The following is a 19655-nucleotide window of genomic DNA, read 5'->3' as shown; positions in this document are numbered from 1 at the left end:
ACAATGATCTGAATATTTTCAACAAACTTGCTGTTTTATAAAAGATATGTTCATGTTTCTAAATTCTGTGAAAAAAAAATTAGTTTAATTTTAGATTGGACATCTACTTCAAGGTACATAAAAAAAATATTATTCATTTTCACTTTTTAAGATCCTTAAACATCCTTACTTTTAGAATGGTAAGTAGTTCTCTTTGAAATTAGTCTCAGCTGTATCGTTATCTCTTGATTGTCTTGGTTAACTGAGGCCTAAACAAACCAGATCTTTGATGTCTCTGCCTGCAAGGCTACCGCACTGTAATGAAACTGTATTGCATTGTCTCAGCACTAAATGTTTGGCATGACGGAACACAGAAGTAATTTCTGCGGCTTGCTGGCTTCCGCTGGTTTCAAAGCAGCTGTTGCCTTTTTCTCTCATGAGAGACTTGCAAGCACTCCCTCACAGAGCCAAACAGCTTTCAGGCTTTCATCAATTATTTAGCACCTGTTGCCTTCAGGGAAGTCCTGATAAATTATGGTGATGAATGCAATCAGAATATGGGAAATATACAGTTATAAACCTATATAACACTTTTAATATCTCTTGATCAGGAAATGAAAATCAGAGTGATTTAAATGCTGGCATAAACTCTGAATTTTCTGCACACCTTCTTGTCCACACTGTAGGAAACAAGCAAAATCACAAAAACACTTTACTAGTTAAGAAACCTTTGAAAGGATTACAAAAGTCGCTCTGTTTATACTGCGTAAATACCCATGTGATGTGGAAATGTTTCGCCTGTTCTCCCTGAAGTCTGAAATGACTTTTTTTTTAATTATGAATAAGCATGAATGTTTTAAGACTGATAACTTGTTTAACACACAGCCAAACATTATATTTTTCTCTCTCTCATTGAAATTTTTACGAGGACTAAAAGATTACTCTTCAGCAAACTACAGAAAGTGTATTGGAACATTAAATAATCCTTAGAACAGAGGATATTCCTTTGAGTGTATCCACACACAGTGTATGAGATAGTATATGTGTGTGTTTACAACATAGTACTCATCCTAAATGGTCAAAATCGGTCTTATAAAAGAAGTACTATGAGGTTCATGTGGGTCATACTTATTGCACTCGTTATAGCAATATGTGAGTTTCAAACTCACTCATTTACTTAATCTCTATTCTTTAATATTGGCAGGCAGCTTTTTCTATAAAAAAAAAAAAACAAAAAAAGAAAAGAAAAAAGCTTAATTGAAAACAATGCGAAAATGTGCAACTGAACTTGTACATAAGTATCAGTACAGCAAGGCAAGAAAGGCAGCAAGACACCAATGTAATGACAAAGAAGCAAAACATCCTCATACTTAAATGGCAGATTGATAGCTTGAATGGCTTCTTTAACTACACCTGAACTTTATTGTCTTTTCATAATTGCAATCCCATGTGAAAACGTTGGTTTTAGGTGTAAGCAGCCCCTTTCACATGTTAAAATTTAAACTTCTCCCATTTTTATTGTTACTCCTACGGTCGCAAGAGGTTGCCTAAATAAACAACTTTCCAATTAACCTTAAAAAATCCGCAGTTATTGTCTATCTTAATGTGAGGTCAGGCTGTGCAAAACTTGAAACAATCATAAAAAAATGAATTGTGTCTTCGGTTCTGAAAAGTACCTTCAATCTGCATTTATTAGTGGTGTGTAGAATGTGGAGTCTCTGCTCCTCCTATCACCTCCACCTCCCTTCTTCCACTTTGGGATTGCTGTGCATAGCTGTGGTTGACTTGCAGTTTGCTATATAGTGTAGTCTCTTTTGGTTCTCAGTCATTGCTTGCCATTTGTGGCTATGAGGAAGGCCAAAAACCAAACTCAATCCCTCAAAACAACAGTCCACAAACCAGAGGGTGACATCATGGTAGCTGCTATGTCCACTTGTTTCATACAAGAGTCTTTAGACATGGGGGCGTGCTGGTGTGCATAGATTTAATGGTGCCACAAAGCCAAGTGTGAGCCCAGTGGCAATTTAACAATTCTCAGCAGGTTGTGTTCAGGGAAGAGCTAAGATGGGGCAGTGAGTTGCTACTTGTGTGTGTGTGTGTGTGTGTGTGTGTGTGTGTGTGTGTGTGTGTGTGTGTGTGTGTGTGTGAGTGAGTGTTTGTCTGTTAGGTCTATCCTTTTGTGTGTGTTTGGCAGTGTTTGATTTCATAGTGAGAGTTCTGCTGACCTTGGCATACTCAAGACTACATCCCAGTGGTGTCTCATCCCTCTCTTCTCCTTCTCTTTCTCCTCGCCCTCTCATTCTTCCTCCGCACAAATCCCCTCCCAGGACTGTGCCTTTCTCCTTCCCTTTGTGAAAAAGAGAAAAAAAATAGCTAGCAGTTCCAGAAAAAGATGCCAGCATCTGTCTCACTTTAACTTGAATAATTTGAGAAAAGGGTGTGATTAAAACCGAGAAAATGTTTGAGTGCGAAGAATACAACAACAGGCAGCCAAGAAAAAATCATTTGGAAGTCTATGTCTTTAAAATAAATATATAATTAGTGTGGCTCTTTGACTTTTCCTGTCATCTCCATTTTTGCTGGCTCATACCTTTCAGAGTAAACCAGGCTCGAGATCTCATTAATTCTAAACATTGCTGTCAGAGAGGAAGAAATGCAGTGAATGGCAGATTGAGGTTTCTCTGTGCTTGTTATACTTCTCTTCACGTCAAATGCAATTCCATCAAATATATTAGTGATATTCAAGTGAAAAATATTGATGTGTTAGCATTTAGAAATTAAAACCATAAAGCTGCATTTTAACATTACTTCAAGTTGTTTGTTTGTTTCTTTTTTGGTTTACTGATCAAAATGTCAAAATTCCACAGTGAGAATGGCGTGTTTTTTAAAGTATTAAAATGACAGGGAGATGTATTTGATGCTGCAACACACAGACATATTTCTTGTGTTTAAAGTTCTTGGTTGACAGAAGTAGAAGTCAACCAGTGCTGCTTATGGGAAAACAACTGGCATAGCAATTCAACTGAAATGACAAAAATGGTTGTTTGTGTTGTTTGCAAACTGTCTCGCAGTGGAGGTACATTTGTATACTGAATGTATACAAAATATCAGCAGAACACAGGTTTTTTATGAAGCCTGTAACATAGTGGTTGGTGGAGCTAGGCAAAAAGGATGCTCTTTTTACTCGTGGAATATGTAATTTAACTGGTCTTTTTAAGTAACCCAGTAGTGAAAAAGTATTTTATCACACTGATTGAAAACCCTGTCTTATATTACAGTGATGCAGAACTGCTCATGAATACTAATTATTGGACGTCAATTACACCTTGTATAAATATTTGCTCCAAATCTAAGCAGTTGGTAAATCTTTATTGTTTCATGGAATAGACTGTTTAGAATGATCTCATTTAATTCTAATTCAACAGTGTGGATTCTGCTGCACAATGTAATATTAAAGTTTTACAAATTGAAATGAGTAATTCAGAAATACTGAGCTTCTATCTCAGTGTATACAAGGCTTTAACTTCACTGTAATTTTTTTTTAAATGAATTAACTACTAATCTCACATTTTGCAAAGTTGTTTAATGCATTTCCGTTTATGTTATCTTTCCCTTAACATGCACAGAAATAACCCAGTGACTTGTATAAAGTCAAGGATCTTTCTGTACCGCGCATCTTTGTGTTAGGGATTCAGTGTTTGCTCTTATTAAATGTGACATTGAGTACAGTGAGTGGATGACACAAGCTTCTTGCATGCTGACATTTCAAATGTTTCTGATGTGTCTGTCCTGTGTAATAACATAAGTCATTTATATTGCGTGTCCTTACAGAAGTCTTTCCTTTTTATGTTTCAGACTGAATCTGTGTAGGCACCTTTCCACTATCCTGCCAGCAAGCAGAAATGTTCTTTGCCTCTATTCCAGTATGGTAAGTTAATCTTTTGTGTCTCTGCTAGCATGAATAAATGTGTTCCACAGGGGAAAATAGCAGGGCTTCATGCATGACTTGTTATGGATTTGGGAAACCAGGTGTTAGCTATGAATATTCTTATGAATACTCTTAGTGTTATGAATAGACACAGGTCAAAGATTTCCAGACTTACTGCTTAAAAGAAAATTAAAACAAGAATAACTTTAATTTTGTGAAACTGGTGTGCAAAACAAAGCTCTGAAACCTGACTCTTTGGTATTCTCATATTGCTTGTTTATGTTTTTCTTTTGTTAATAAGAGAACCAATTTTGACAGTAAGAAACCTGTGACAAAATGGAACACATACATACACACAAAGTCACCCGCAGGTGCACTGATAGCGGTTGAATCCGTGGGTGGCTTTTTAAAATAGGCCAGCAGAACACACTGTTATTTCACAGTAATCTGTCAGTAATCTGCTAACAGTCAGAGCAAATCTTGAAAAACAACATTGACTTTTACATTTCTCAGCACTGTAAAATGTTGCAATGAAGAACTAATGAGCGTCTGAAAATCGTTTTTTTTTTTAAAAGACATGCTTTAATGCATCAATGTAAAGCATGTCAGCATTTTCTGCTATTTTCAGTTATTCTTTATTAAAATAGTGCGATTGTGGTGAAAAAATAAATAAATAAAAAGGTGCTTGTGGCTTGGGTTAACCCTCCTCTCGTGTTAGGGTCGGCACCGACCCATTTTAAATTTCAAATGCATAAAAAAACCACATAGATTTGTTTATTGTATCAAGGCTTTTTGACTTTGTCAGGAACCTCTATTTCTACAAAATAAAACCAAAAAAAAAATATTTTCACTAAATTATAAAATGCCCTAGTTAAAATTATGACCTTTGTGTTGTTAGGGTCGGTTTCGACCCAGGTATAATATTATGAGTATAAAGCAATAATTAAAGCCAAAACTGAAATCATAAGTGCACTGTCAGCTAAAACACTTACAGCAAGCACCTCTCCTAATCATATGAGCTTTAGGGGATTCTTATTTTGCATGTTTTTTGCAGTATACCTGCACAAAAACAAAACAAAATAAACACGGGCATGTGAGGTGAATTCACTATTTGAGTGGCCATTTGACTTCCAGAGTGCACATTTACAATTTGCAGCATACAAAAAATGAGAAGAAGATTCACAGTGAGCCAAGTTCAGGATCATATTTTTGGTGAAAATGAAGGAGAGGACAAAGAGCAGCATAGCGATTCAGATGGGCAGGTTTCTAAGGAGGAAGACAATGTGGACTATCATCCAGAAGACACAGACACATCTGATCAGAGGTGGAGGTCGCTGGTGCTGAAGCTACTCCTGCTGAAAGATTCAAGTCCAAAAATGGTAAGATCTTTTGGAGCTCAGTACCTCATGATGTACATGGCAGGGCAGCTGCTGCAAATGTCATCAAAATGACCCCTGGAATCACAAGGTTTGCTCTGACCAAAGTCAGTGACATCAAGAGATGTTTTGAGATATTTATGCCATTGTCACTAGAAAGAATCATCATTACTATGATAAACCTTGAAGGAAAAAAAAGTCCATGGCGACATGATGAGGAATACCTGGATGCTTTCATTGGTGTTCTTCTTGCTGGAGTGTACAGATGCTGCAATGAGGCCACTGATCGTCTATGGCAGGGGTGCCCAATCCCAGTCCTCGAGAGCTACTATCCTGCAGCTTTTAGATGCATCCCTACTCCAACACAGCTGAATCAAATGAATGGCTTGTTATCAGGCCTTTGCCAAACATGATGGCATGCTGAAGAGGTAATCAAACCATTTGATTCAGCTGTGTTGGAGTAGGGATGCATCTAAAAGCTGCAGGATAGTAGCTCTCGAGGACTGGGATTGGGCAGCCCTGGTCTATGGGATGCATCGACAGGCAGAAACATTTTCTGGGCAACGATGTCACTTCACACATTTGATATCATTTTGATTCAAGAGTCCTCAGATTTGACAACAGAGAGATCAGACCGAGGTCTGACAAGCTTGCTCCCATCAGGGATGTCTGGGAGAGATGGGTGCAGTTTCTTCCACTGATGTTCATCCCAGGGCCAGTGACAGTGGATGAACGTCTTGTCCACTTTTTGAGGAAAATGCCCCTTCCGGCAATATATACCCAGTAAGCCAGGGAAAAACGGCAGAAAAATCTGGGAAGCCTGTGATGCAAAAACCAACTATGCCTGGAATGTACAGATTTTCACAGTCAAAGCTGCGAGTGGCACTCCTGAGAAGAAACAATGAAAATGTGTGGTCCTCCATATGACCACTGGACTGCAGGATCAGCTGTGATATTTTATTTTATTTTATTTTTTACCAGATATGACCACGGACAAGAACTTCACAAAGGAAACTGAGGTGAAGCTGTATCATTGGGAAGTGATAAAAAGCCCACAATTACCCACGGCTATAACCAAAACAAAGGAGGAGTGGACTTTTTCTTTTTTTCAGTTTATATTAAAGGTCTACTGCTGAAAAAAACAACCTTTTTTTGTCTTTTCTTGATGTAAATGTCTATGGGTCGAAATTGACCCGTAACACCATAGATGTCATTTTAGTTATTAATCTTAAAATGAAAAAAATCAATAAAACAGATTTATTTAAGAGATGTGTCCTATACCCCTCAGTAATACTCAGGTAACACAGAAACCTTTTATTTATTAATATGATTCTCTTGAGGTTAATTTTACAATTTTTTTAAAATTGAAATCGAGGGGTACAGTGACAAAAAAAGACCCAGAGGCCCACGCCAAAAGTATTAAAACCAACATTTTCATGGATAAGGAAGCCTAACAAGGTAACCAAGAGATGAGAAACAAATTGGATGATAACTTATTGTTTTTAGTATATTTTATAGCTGATTTAATTCACGGGTCAAAACCGACCCGCTAACATAAGAGATGATAACAGAAAGCTAACACGAGAGGAAGGTTAAACAAGGGCTGATCACCGTGACTGAAACCCGAGGGCAAAAATACAGAACCATGAAGTCATTCTCTCCTACCAATCCCTGTCATTGTGCTAAGCATGATAATTCCATGCTCAAAGGTCCATGCCAACTATTGTGCCAATCTGGCAGTACCAAATTATACTGGCAACGTTAGGGGGGAGAACACAGTGCGGTGGAACGGAAAGCAATAAAGCATGATGTTGCCAATTACACCAGAATCTCTTGGTAATTATATGTTTTGCTTAAACAACACATGTGGTAACCACCTTGATATTGTTTTGATATTGGATTTTAATTGCCAATGCAACTAATCAAACATGAAGTGGAGATGTTGCTTGAGGTTTGTGGGGATCTAGTAAAACTGTGATAGCTCTGGGGAGATTGACAAAATGGAACAAGTCATTGCTGTTTCTAGCCTGCAGCTACTGGCAGTGTGATGACAGTAAAAATGATCTATACCAACTGAAGCTTTTCAGACTGCTTGCCAGGCTTCAAATAAACACGACTGTATAACATAGAATGAAGGCGCAAATCATATTGTGTCTTCTTACTTTAAAAGAAAATCACATTTGGAATATTTGTTTTGCTGCTACTTTGTTGGATATTATCAAAGGAAATGCCAAAAGAGTGATGCCATCTTTGTTTATTTGTTTGTTCTTTTGTTCAGTAGCAGATATGACAAACAAATCCAATACAAAAAAGAAAATTGAAGTGAGTTTTACTAAAAGCTAAAGTTCTACTTGATTTGATTGATTATGAAGAAACACTTTTTCATTTGTTTGTGAATGGGTGAAGAGAAACTATTCAGCCATAGCTGGTGTGTATTCTCATAGCTTCCATTATTATTTTACAGGGATGTGACGTTTATCAAGCCAGTGACTTTATCGAAGGAAATTTAAAGTGCCAGCTCAAACAATATGTCAGTGGCTAAGGTAAATTAATAGTACTGCATTCTAACTTCTGTGCTTTTCAGTAGTGTATGTATATTGCAAACAAAAGGCTATTTAGTTAAAATCCCATTTGAAATTGACAGGAAATCTAAACAGTTTTTCCTGCATAAATAGTTTGGGCAAAGAAGTGTAAATTTAATAATCTATGTTATGTATATACACTTAAAACATGTTTTCCCTGCAGGGTTACTTTACTAGTTAAAAGGCAGCTTTATTAAGTAAGTTCACGATTTAACGTGTTCCCTAGTTAGTGGACTGGATTCCTTGTCCAACCGTATTTTTCTAAGCATTGCATTAATACTTTACTTTTCTGTGATTGGAAATGAATGCCTAGGAATGATCATTACTAAGACAGCATTTGTAAAGTTTTCTTTAGAGAAGAAAATTTAAAAAACAGAATTCTTATATGTTATTAGTGTTTCCTAGACTGAACAATCTTTCAAGTAGAAGCAATATGCAACATGTGGTGAAGTTCAAATAAATTCAAGAGACTATGAATTTATATGAAACTGACTTCAAAGCTGAGAGCCGGAAGCCCTGGAGTTAAAAGGTTCTTTTCCTAATTGGCAATTCTGCTCTTTGAGTTTCTTCTGCTGAACACCTGCACTGCATTGTTTCATAAGCGACTAGAATACACTGATGTCAAACAGCATTTGAAAAATATAGCGCTCCCGTTGGTATGTTTGTACAATGAAAATAATACTAAACTGTCTGAACTAATGAAAAAGCAATAAAAATACTTCAAAAATACTTTCTTTCGAAAGATCAAAGTCAGGATTATGTATGGCTGTGATTTATTTTATGCACAGTCTCACAGGCCCACAGAAATGAAAATGAAAAGAATTATGCTGCATTTGAGATGTTTTGATAAACCTAAAATCTTGGAGCTTGCCCTTGAGGTCAACACTAACATTAAATGTGTTTAATGCCACCTGCTGCATACCCGCTCATGCAAACCTAACTCTCTCTCTCTCTCAAAACATCATCATCACTTTCCAACTTTATTGCCACCAGGGGCCCAGCAGTAGCAATGGAGCATAGGTTGCCATATCAGAGCCTCTTACAGAGAACAGACAGTCAGCAGCACCATACTGTTGAGTGAGGAGGTGGCAGAGCATGAAAGGATGCATCAGATGTTATGTAGATCAACAAATAAACCTGAATAGTGTGAGTCGGGTTAGGCTTTATATTCCCACCTGGCTTCATCTATTGGAAATAAGGACAAATATGTGACATATGAGATAGAAACATAGTGAGAAGGCATGTGTAAAACAAAAACGGGGCAGTTAAATATACAATACATATTAATATTTAAATTCCCATTTAAAAAGTAGTGAAATACTTTTTTTGGGCTTTTTTAATGCACTCCTCTTGTGCATAATCAGTCACCTGATAACAGTGTTTCCCAAAACAGATTTAACACACAAGTGTAGTTTGTTGGTTGGAACCACTGACTATTGGGCAATTGTTCTCAGCTCTGACTTAGAAGTGAATGTGCAAGAGAAGTGATTATCGACCGTATCGATCTGACACAGTGAAATTTACGACTCATGCTTGCTGTGGTGTTATCTCAGATGTTAGTCTCCATCCTGGTGCTGCAGTGTCTCTGTATGTCTCTCCACTGACAGTGGAGCTGAACTATGTTGCCTGCTGGAATAGACATGAATGTGTAGATAGCAAATAAAGCATAAATTTGAGCTCATGTGATAACTGAGTGCAGCCCCATGATGACAATATACGGACGTCGTGACAACATGATCAATCACGGATGAGAGTTGCAGCGGACATCAAGATTATGCATTGTTGGAACGTCTGAAATCACCGTCAGAGGCACATTTCAGCTCTGTGTCTGTTAAAACTGTATCAATCATCTGAAACCCCCCCAAAAAACATCTATTCATCAGATTGAGGCAGACTAGGTCAACGTTTGCATCCTAGCGTCTTCATATTGCATCAATTTAAGTTGGAACTAGAAACTGATAGATTGTGGGCCATTTGTCACAAGTAATTTGTGATACTTTTATCTCTGACTCTTTTATTGCCAAGTCCCTCCTCTGTCATTCTTATGCCAGTCGATTTGAATTCCTAGTACACTTGTCTTTTTCTGTTGCCAAGGCAATAGGAATGGGGGCTGTTGACGGCAGTGGTCGAATACTGACATTTGATTGGCAGTGCAATGTTCCAGGAAAGAGACACGGAAGTTATTTGAATATTAAACATAAGGATTAATCCTCATCATGTACTCCTGAATATCTTCAGCTGTGAATAGGAGCCAGAAAAGGTGTTTAAACGTTATGATGGAAGTTTGACTTAATTGAAGCGCATAGTTGAGAATCTATAAACAAAAACTTGAGGGCAAATTAAATAGAGTCTATGACACACAATTGGCTAAATCAAAAGTGTACTCAAAGGTTTTATACTGTCTATATAGTGAGGGGAAAAAAAACAGTGTAATGTGAAATAATTGAATTTGTGGTTATTCTAGTTGATATTCAGTTTAAATATATTATCATTTTATATATATTTTATGTTATCATTTTTAAGAACAATTTCACAAATATTGTAGTGTTCGTAATTGCACAAATAACATACAGTTGATTAAACAGGAGTAGGAAAACTGCCTTACTTTGCTACCTTTTGACTGGACCTCTCTTGCAGGTTGATCTTTTAGCAAGAAAGAAAGCACTTCACTCAATGATTTCTGCTACACTAAGCAGCAACGCCTTAAATAAGATGTAAGGGCATCTCGGTCAGGCGTCTAACTTCTCAGTTTTTGAAGCCATTGCTCTGTGTCTCATTTCCTGAAGTATTGATGTCTTTAAGTGAGCTTCCCAAGTGCCTGGAGGAAGTGGATGCTATATAGATTGCTTTGAGGAGATTGGGACACAGCTGACTGCTGTAGTTTAACAGTAGGTCCATGGTCGTTCTTTCGTGAAGCACATAAAAGATTTTTGGTGGCAAGGATACGGGGTTGTTTGAATAAAACTGAACTCAAAAAATAAGTAAATTTAAAAAAGCTTGGACGAAACGCAATATGGTTTAATCCCCACAACTAAAGATTTCTTGGGATTTGATTGAGCATGCATCAAAGACAATATAGTTTAATACTACGCATTCATAAAACAAAAATGTTTATAGAATTGTGTACAAAACTGTCACTGATGATACAAGGTCATCTTAAAGAAGATGTATACATAAAAAGTTGATTTTATACTCAAGGTGCTTTTTCAAACAGATAGCAAAAAATGAACAGGAATATTGGATAGCTGCAGGTACATCATAAAGAAACATTAAAACCTGGAAACAAAGGAAGAATCAATACTGCTCTACAACATGCCATGCAGGGAATTGCACAGAGAGCCTGTGTGGATAGTTTTAAAGAGTCACTACAACAAGGAATAAATTGTGTGATGCTGGGCCCTTCTTAAAGGCTGGAGTGAAGATACTGTACCTCTCTTTTCAAAATAGCAGTTTTTTGTTCTTTGATGTGACTGGTATTTATATTGAATATTACTCCAAAATGGGTCCAGTATACTAAACCCATTTTTGAGCAGTACTCAAGATTCCGGCTATAGGTTTAGATCAAAACAAAATTGGTACAGTGCACACTATACATTAACTTAATATTGGCCCAGAGTACAGCATGTAGCCTGTTAAATCTATTTAAATTAGCGCCATGTTTAGGCGTGTTTTAAAGATGCCTTTATTTTGTATGCTCCACAAATAAGGTGATATAATTAGGATTTTCAAAATGAACTGAACCTCAATGCTTTTTTGTTTCTTTTATCATTTGTAAATGCATTTTCTATTTATTCCCCTTAGATTGGTTGGATTTTCTCGTTGTAGTTTATTAATTATTTTTGGAGGATTAATTTAACGGGCATAGATATAAGCTAGAGAATGGAGTAAAATCCAAACAACCCGTAAGGAGAAGAAAATGAAACGTACTGAATGATTATTCACATTTCTATGTATTGTATTACCATTTGGTATTGCTATTATTGGCTCAGAACGGCAATCCTTGGAAACAAACTGTGGTTGATATTTCATAGAAAATAGTATAAACAATACCAATCTTATCAGATATGTATAAAACAAAAAATAGTGTTTATTGGAACGCAACATTCACATTTTTTTTCTCTTTTCCATATGGGAACTACATTCAACTGTCAGAATCTAAGGGCAACATAATGGTCTTACCCAACTGGATAAGGACTGATGTGATTACAGAAGAGACTAGAAAATAAGTGCTTGGATAAAGAAGCTGGGTGAGTGCTCCAGAGAGTGTAGGCAGCTGGAGTGCAGTAATTAGTCACCGAAGCTCTTTCTGGTTAAGGGGCAGCTGACCAATGGCCTTGCTTGCTTAGAAGAACGGCAGAGGGTTCTTCCCACTCTCAAATATGACTGTGATTAACATAAGCAATTACCTGCAGAAATCGCACCCCCTAGCTTCTTTTAGACAAAGAAAAATGAATTGCCTGCAAGGCGTACAGAGTTTCAACCATTGTTTTCCTTTTTCTTAATAGCTTCCCAAGGCTACTGTCGAACATATCATTTGTTTAAAATGTATCATCACCTTACCTCTTCCATAGTTCCTTTATATGCTCTTTTTAATTAATCATGGCAATTAATGGTTGTTTTTTTGAAATGAGAACCATTGACTCAAACAATCCTGAAACATGTTTTCTTCTTCTTTCTTTTTTTTTTTTTTAACTGTTTCACTAGGACACGTGATCAGAGACAAAGCCCTTTGTGGATGCAAGCGGTACATTAAGTACAGCAGGAAGCCTGTATTACTTGCATAAATAAAAACAAGACAACAAAGCTTCCAGGTGATATGCAAAATCATTAAGAGCAGTATTTCTTAAAAATAGTCTCTACAATAAATAATCTTTACACCTATCAGGGCTTTGTGAGGGAATAATAATAAAAAAATTAAATGATCTCTTCCCTTGTTTCCTGTCACTTTGGTTGAGATAATGAGGCAACTCCTTGATTCTGTCAAAATTTGTTTATGTTCACCTCCTCAGAATTGGAAAAGTTTGAGTAGGGGGTGTAACGTGCACATTAATGAGCATGTTGTGAGGATAACTAATGAGAACTATTTCTAGGATATAATGACACTCAAACTATTATTCATGCTACACTGTTTTTTAATCACCCATTTGTTCAGTTTTACACCTACATCAGCCTATGTATTTATACATGACTGTGAATTTTTGTGTTCTGTGTAAAACATATTTGCACACTGCTTTTGATGGGTGATATACAAATAAACCTTGTCATTATTTATATTATAATGACACTTTTGATTTGTAGTTTGATTTGTTGATGGTGTCAGTAATAACACCCTTATTGCCACTTGAGTACCCATGACAGGCTGAATTATCAAAGAAGTCCAAAAATGTTTTCTTGTCTGGAAGCATGTGAGCATACCTGTCAGAGCATGGAAACAGAAAAGCTTTACATTTGTGTGTCTTTTAACTTTCTGCCAGAGAGAATTACAAAACCATGCTCCTTTGAGGTAAGGTACAAAGGCTTTTATCAGCTCCTGTGTGGGCTAACCTGAGATTCCTAAGATCAAGCTAGTGTGTTAGGAGATAAAATAGTAATAGTTCTGTTACTTAGAGTTTTGCTGCTCCTTTACTGGTCTATTGGGGGATATTGTGGCTGATTACAAGGGCCACTGTGGTTTCTGTCATTACAACAAGTAAAAACTAAAATGAGATAAGAATAAAAAATAGCTTTATTTTGTCTGCTTTAGCACCTTCCTGTTCTTCTTTATAGCCTTATTATTGTGTTGTATGGTTCAGCCAGATTGGATGACTCATGCCTTACTGTGACATAAGAGGCTTTACGCTGACCCCTTCTTATAAGCCAAACTAAAATAGAAGAGTTAACTAATTTCATACACAAAGCTGATGATCGTAATACTAAGATTTGAAAGGATGACACACTCAGAAAATGACAAAATGGATGGGATAATGTATTTATCCCTCTTTAGTGGCAATAAACACAACTCATATGCTTGCTTATACATGGGCTACATGCACAGCTTAACAAGATAGGACTGACAAACCGTAAGGCTACCAGTGAGACAGGACATAGCCACAGCACTAAAACATAGACACATAAACACGCACATTAAAAGGCCATAAATATTTTCTAGTGACTGTCAAAGATCTGTCCGACTCCCTTTCCAATAAAAAGAGTGTCTGAAAATAAAGCTTCTCATGGCTGGTCAGCTTTGATTACCAGCTTTATTCTCTGCCCATGCTACACCAAGCAGTGTTCAGTCCATCTCCCATATGTCTCATGACTCACTGTCTCACGCCCTGCGTATCCACAAGGCCTTGCCAGAAGAGGGATATTGAAAGGATGCAGTCCTTTATTCGGTTTGTAATTGTCTCGTATCCATACAAATCAGTGTATGAGACATTTCATTAAATTAGGATACTAACTAACTGTGGTAACCCTATAATCAACAGTAAAGTTGTCCTTTTTTTGGTTTAGTGTTTTAGTGAAATGACAAAACAATTGTTAGATTTTCTCGAGATTCAGCACAGGCATGATAAATGGTTATAATTTTTGGCCAACTTTCCGTTTATTACCAGGTCAAATAATCACTTTGTCAAATATCAGAGTTTTAAACAAAATATTCTAGGACTAATTTGCAAATAATAGTATACCAGAAGGTTAAAATGACATTGATGGCCTACTTTCATCATTTTAACATTGTGTATGTGATGGCAAGTTTTAAGAAGTCTGCAGTAGATTGATGATCTAGCCAAGGTATACCATCGCTCTTGCCATTAGACAGCTGGGAACAAATGATAAAATGTTTGTTTCAGTGTATACCCTCACAATGCCCCTTATTTATATGCACATCATGTATATTCCCTTAAGGAGATTTAGTGGTGAAATGAGCAAGCATAAGAAAGTATTCAAAAAGCAAAGAAACAGTGGTATAGTCAGTGAGACAAAAAACTGGGAGGCTAGGCATAGAACAAAAGCAAAGATTAAAGCTTATTGTAAGCGTATGTGAAACACTGAGGAAGGACAAAAAGATCTGATGATCGAGCTGGAAAGGATGTGCAGCAGCTTAGGGTGATCAAGGAAAGAGATAGAAATGTACAAATGAGTGAAGAGAGAGTGTGTGAAGACAGAAAGAGTACTGTGAGAAGCTGATGAACGAATCAGGACATGTACAGAATTTGCAAGGAGGAAAATAAGAGCAGCTATGAGATGAATATTCGATTGTGATGATTTGATTGTGCTGTCCTTTTCAGCAGCTGATGGTGCAGGGAGGCTGCGATTACCCTGCAAAAGCAATTTATATGTCCTCTTTCTTTTCTCATTGTATTTTCATTAAAAGGGTTTTCTTGTATGTAAAATTGACTCTCTATCTCTCTCTCTCTCTTTCTCTCTCTCTCTATCTATCTATCATAAAAACAATTGAATTTTAAATTCAATTAATTAATTTTAGATTCAATTTTAAATATGGAAAGGCAACCACAAATTTATGTTATGTTATACTAGACTCCCATCCATCTATCTATCCATCTATCTATCTATCTATCTATCTATCTATCATAAAAAAGTTAAGGATTATGAGGAGGAAGAATTTGTTGGTTTGCTCCTTATTTCAATGAGAACTGGAGCAAAGCGGCGCTAACGGCTGCAGACAGGAAGATACTGCCAGCACCGGAAACGTGCTCGTCATCTCCGAGCATGAAGTAAGGAGAGCCTTCAAGAGAGTAAACACCAGGAAAGCAGCAGGACCAGACGGCATCCCAGGTCGTATCCTAAGAGACTGCGCATACCAGCTAGCTCCTGTGTTCACTGAGATATTCAACATCTCTTTATCTCAGTCGGTGATCCCCACATGCTTCAAAGAGTCCATCATTGTTCCTGTCCCGAAGAAACCCCACCCTGCTTCTCTCAATGACTATCGCCCTGTAGCCCTCACCTCAGTAGTGATGAAGTGCTTTGAACGCCTGGTCAGAGACTTCATCATTTCTTCACTACCAGACACACTGGACCCACTACAGTTCGCTTACCGTCCAAATCGTTCCACAGACGATGCCATCTCTCATCTCCTCCACACATCACTCACTCACTTGGACACTAGAAGGGGGAATTATGTTAAAATGCTCTTCATAGACTACAGCTCTGCATTTAATACCATAATTCCCTCCACACTCACCACCAAGCTGGAGCATCTGGGACTCAGCTCATCTATGTGTCAGTGGATCTCCAACTTCCTAACTGGCAGACCACAGGCAGTAAGGATGGGCGGACATGTCTCAGCCTCCACCACTCTCAGCACTGGAGCCCCCCAGGGGTGTGTTCTGAGCCCCCTGCTGTACTCTTTGTACACATATGACTGTGTGGCCACTACCAGCTCCACCACCATCATCAAGTTTGCTGACGACACCGTCGTGGTGGGCCTGATCTCTGATAACAACGAGACGGCCTACGTGAAGGAGATTAGGAATCTGGAGAACTGGTGCCAGAGGAACAACCTCCTTCTAAACGTCAGTAAGACAAAGGAGCTGATAGTGGACTTCAGCACTAAGCAGGAGAGGAACTACCAGACCCCCGTCATCAACGAGTGCCCAGTGGAGAGAGTGGACAGTTCAAATACCTCGGAGTTCACATCACGCAGGACCTGTCATGGTCCTGTCACATCAACACCGTGGTGAAAAAGGCCCGACAGCGTCTCTACCACCTCAGACGCTTGAGAGACTTCCAACTGCCCTCCAAGGTGCTCAGGAACTTTTACTCGTGCACCATAGAGAGCATCCTGGCGGGAAACATCTTAACCTGGTTCGGGAACAGCACCATGCAGGACAGACGAGCTCTACAGAGGGTTGTGCGGTCAGCTGAGCGCACCATCCGCTCCGAGCTCCCTGACCTGCACTCAATCTACAGCAGGCGGTGCTGGACCAAGGCCAGGAAGATCGTGAAGGACCTCAGCCATCCCAACAACAGACTGTTCTCTCTGCTGAGGTCAGGAAAGCGATTCCGCTCCCTGAAGACCAACACAGAGAGACTGAGGAGGAGCTTCTTCCCGCAGGCGATACGGTCTCTCAGTCACACCACCACACAGTACTGACCCACACATATGGTTCTTACACACACACTGGACTTTCTGGACATTGTTTTTGCACAACACTGGTCACTATATTCTTCATTTCCAGTTAATACTTGTACAGCTGCTGTTATTGTGTATATATTTATTTATATTTAGATTTCTTCATACATTCTTATATAGTTCTATATTGTGTATTGTGTATTTTGTTGTACAGTTATTTTATTTTCAACTTTAATTTATATATTTTATCTTATTCTTCCCAGTTAAATTTACCCTTCATTCTAATTTGTGTTGTACAGTTATTTCATTTTTAACCTTAATTTATATTTTATTCCTTCCTAGTTAAATTTACCCTTTTTAATTTTTCATATTTATTTCCTATCTTATTCATAGCCTTTCCTTTTTTGTTTTCTTTAGGTCACGAGCAGTTGTCCAAGCATTTCACTACATATCGTACTGTGTATGACTGTGTATGTGACAAATAAAATTTGAATTTGAATTTGAAAGCCCTATTGACTTGACTATTACTATTGATTGTGAGGGCCATAATTTACTTTTGTTCCAAAGCAAGCTTTTCAGTCCATTACACTCAACTCATTGCGTCTGATCAGAACCAGCCTTAGTCTCAATCATCATTAACACCTGCCCGGCCATTAAACTGGGTAGCCAGATAAAGGGACCAAGATTATAGATTCTATCACTGGTCTTCACAACACCCTTGCTAATGATTTGTGCGAAGGTCTAATGGTTAGCATGGCAAAAGGCCACACACGTACAGAGTAGCAAAACGTTACAAGCTGGAACACTGGAACAGGTGTCAATGTGTTGGATTGTTTGTACACTCACCTTTGACATTCATTACAATCCAGAGCATTTAACTGGTCAGGGTGGCTATTGATTGTGCAGCTCAGTTTTTAAAAAGCTCAGTCTCTCACATTTACTTTTACATTTAAGTACTGACATTTTACCCAAAGTTTTTGTTTCTATTTTTTCTATTTTTATATTTATAAAAAAGAAAAGTAGCCCTTAAATATGAAAAATTACTATCATAAAATGGAGGATCACGGTTGGGGCATTTAATATTTTTCACTAGCTGGGCCCTCGTCCTCATTTTAGGTTTGACAGCATTTTAGTAGGTAAAGGTGATTCTTGGACATGAATTGAGCTGCGGTCTGGGGAAGGCCTCAAAGGGGACTGGCGACGGCTCCCGGGCCTGGCAGATCCCTGTGTACTAAATAGAAGTGAAGAAGGTAAAGAATTGAGAACAAGGAGGGAGGGTGAGGCACGTAAATGAGACTGAACAGCTTGCAGAACTGGGGGGAACCTACATAGATGACAACCGGAAGGAGTGCGTTTGGAGGCGTGGTCCCGCTCCTGATATTCCGATACATATTCTCCAATATGATTTACCTGTTCATTTATGCATTTATTTCCTGATGAAAAACAAAGTATAACTCCAAATAATAATTGTTGTTGAATTCAGGATTCACATGGGTCACAATATATTACTACCAGTAAAGAATAACTATCAAAATTGAACCTCAGGACATAATCAGGACAAAAATTAAGTTCATGAGTTCATTTGCTTTACTGTTTTATATCACTGAAGAAGATTCAGGCTTAAGACATGACTATTTCTCTCAGCCAAATCCCTTGCTAAAGAAATACATTTGCTATTGGGATGGAAATATTTACATTTTGAAGAAGAACATCTGAAACAGTAGTATGTAAATATATAATACAATTATTTACACTTATTTAATTAATACAATTACAATGCAGTTTAATTAATTTGTATATGAATAAAGGTTGTTAGAAAGCTGCAGGTAAATTGTCTTAAATTTATTCACAAAGAACTGCAGAAACAAGAATACTTGTAAATCAGACATACAATGAGTAAGCCTATTTCTCATAGAACTTTTATATAATGGCATTGTACACAATGGAAAATAACAAAAACATAAAAATCAAAATAGGAGGATGTTTCTCCCGTTAGTAGTTCCCAGCCATTGATTTACGATGTAGTTTGACTTTTGGTGCAGTGAAGATTCAATCCTCTATTGATTCACCAAGTGTCAAGTTCTTGTCAGTGGGGCCTACACCATTTCCTGATGCAATGCCTTGGCAGGGTGAAGACTGAGCAAATCAAATAGACGTTGGAGAAAGCAGGAGGGAAACTGAGGTTATTCTATGTGTTTAGATGTGGGCAGTGGGAGAAGGAAGTAATATCACTAATTAAACAAGCAAGCAGCAACAATATTGACTGTGTGGCTGGTTATTACATTTCCAGCTATTCAGACATATAAGTTTAAAAACTAGGACAGCAATAGGCAGCTAGTCATTATGAAGGGACCTACTGTCGAGGCTTGGCACTGCCTGCTAAGCTGCAGAGATTTAAAAGGCACCATTGACACTGGGGGAAAAGTTGAGCGTGGCTAAGCTTTATACAAATATCCTCTGATGTAAATGCTTTGTTTCGATTCTCTCAGAAACAGAAGCTTATAGTTGTTTACAGGAGTGCAATGTCAGTCTTTCTTGCAAGCCATTGCAAGTACTTTTATTTTACTGGGATATTATTTAATTTCTTTCATTCTCTTTCATTATGTCAAATGTACACAACACAAACAACAGTAGAGACCGGCCTCCTTCAAATGTGTTGTCCATTCTCTGACACTTGTATGCACCAGAATGTGTTGCTGGCATGTGGGCTGTTA

At 37.8% G+C, this 19655-nt stretch overlaps 1 protein-coding gene across 1 annotated transcript in view; it reads left to right on the top strand.

Moving 5' to 3' along the window:
* The window catches only part of lingo2 (leucine rich repeat and Ig domain containing 2), a 234005-nt gene that overhangs the window by 43320 nt on the left and 171030 nt on the right, over positions 1 to 19655 (top strand). Inside the window, exon 2 of the mRNA XM_085415455.1 lies at positions 3835 to 3907. The gene's annotated coding sequence lies outside the window, so the exon portion shown is untranslated. The remainder of the gene's footprint in view (positions 1 to 3834; positions 3908 to 19655) is intronic.

The sequence above is a fragment of the Rhamphochromis longiceps genome, linkage group LG2, assembly GCF_057381845.1.
Source record: "Rhamphochromis longiceps isolate RC_006_pf linkage group LG2, R_longiceps_female_GT1.1, whole genome shotgun sequence".
Lineage (NCBI taxonomy): Eukaryota > Metazoa > Chordata > Actinopteri > Cichliformes > Cichlidae > Rhamphochromis > Rhamphochromis longiceps.
The sequence above is the reverse complement of the archived record's forward strand: the minus strand, read 5'-3'. Positions and strand labels throughout refer to the sequence as shown.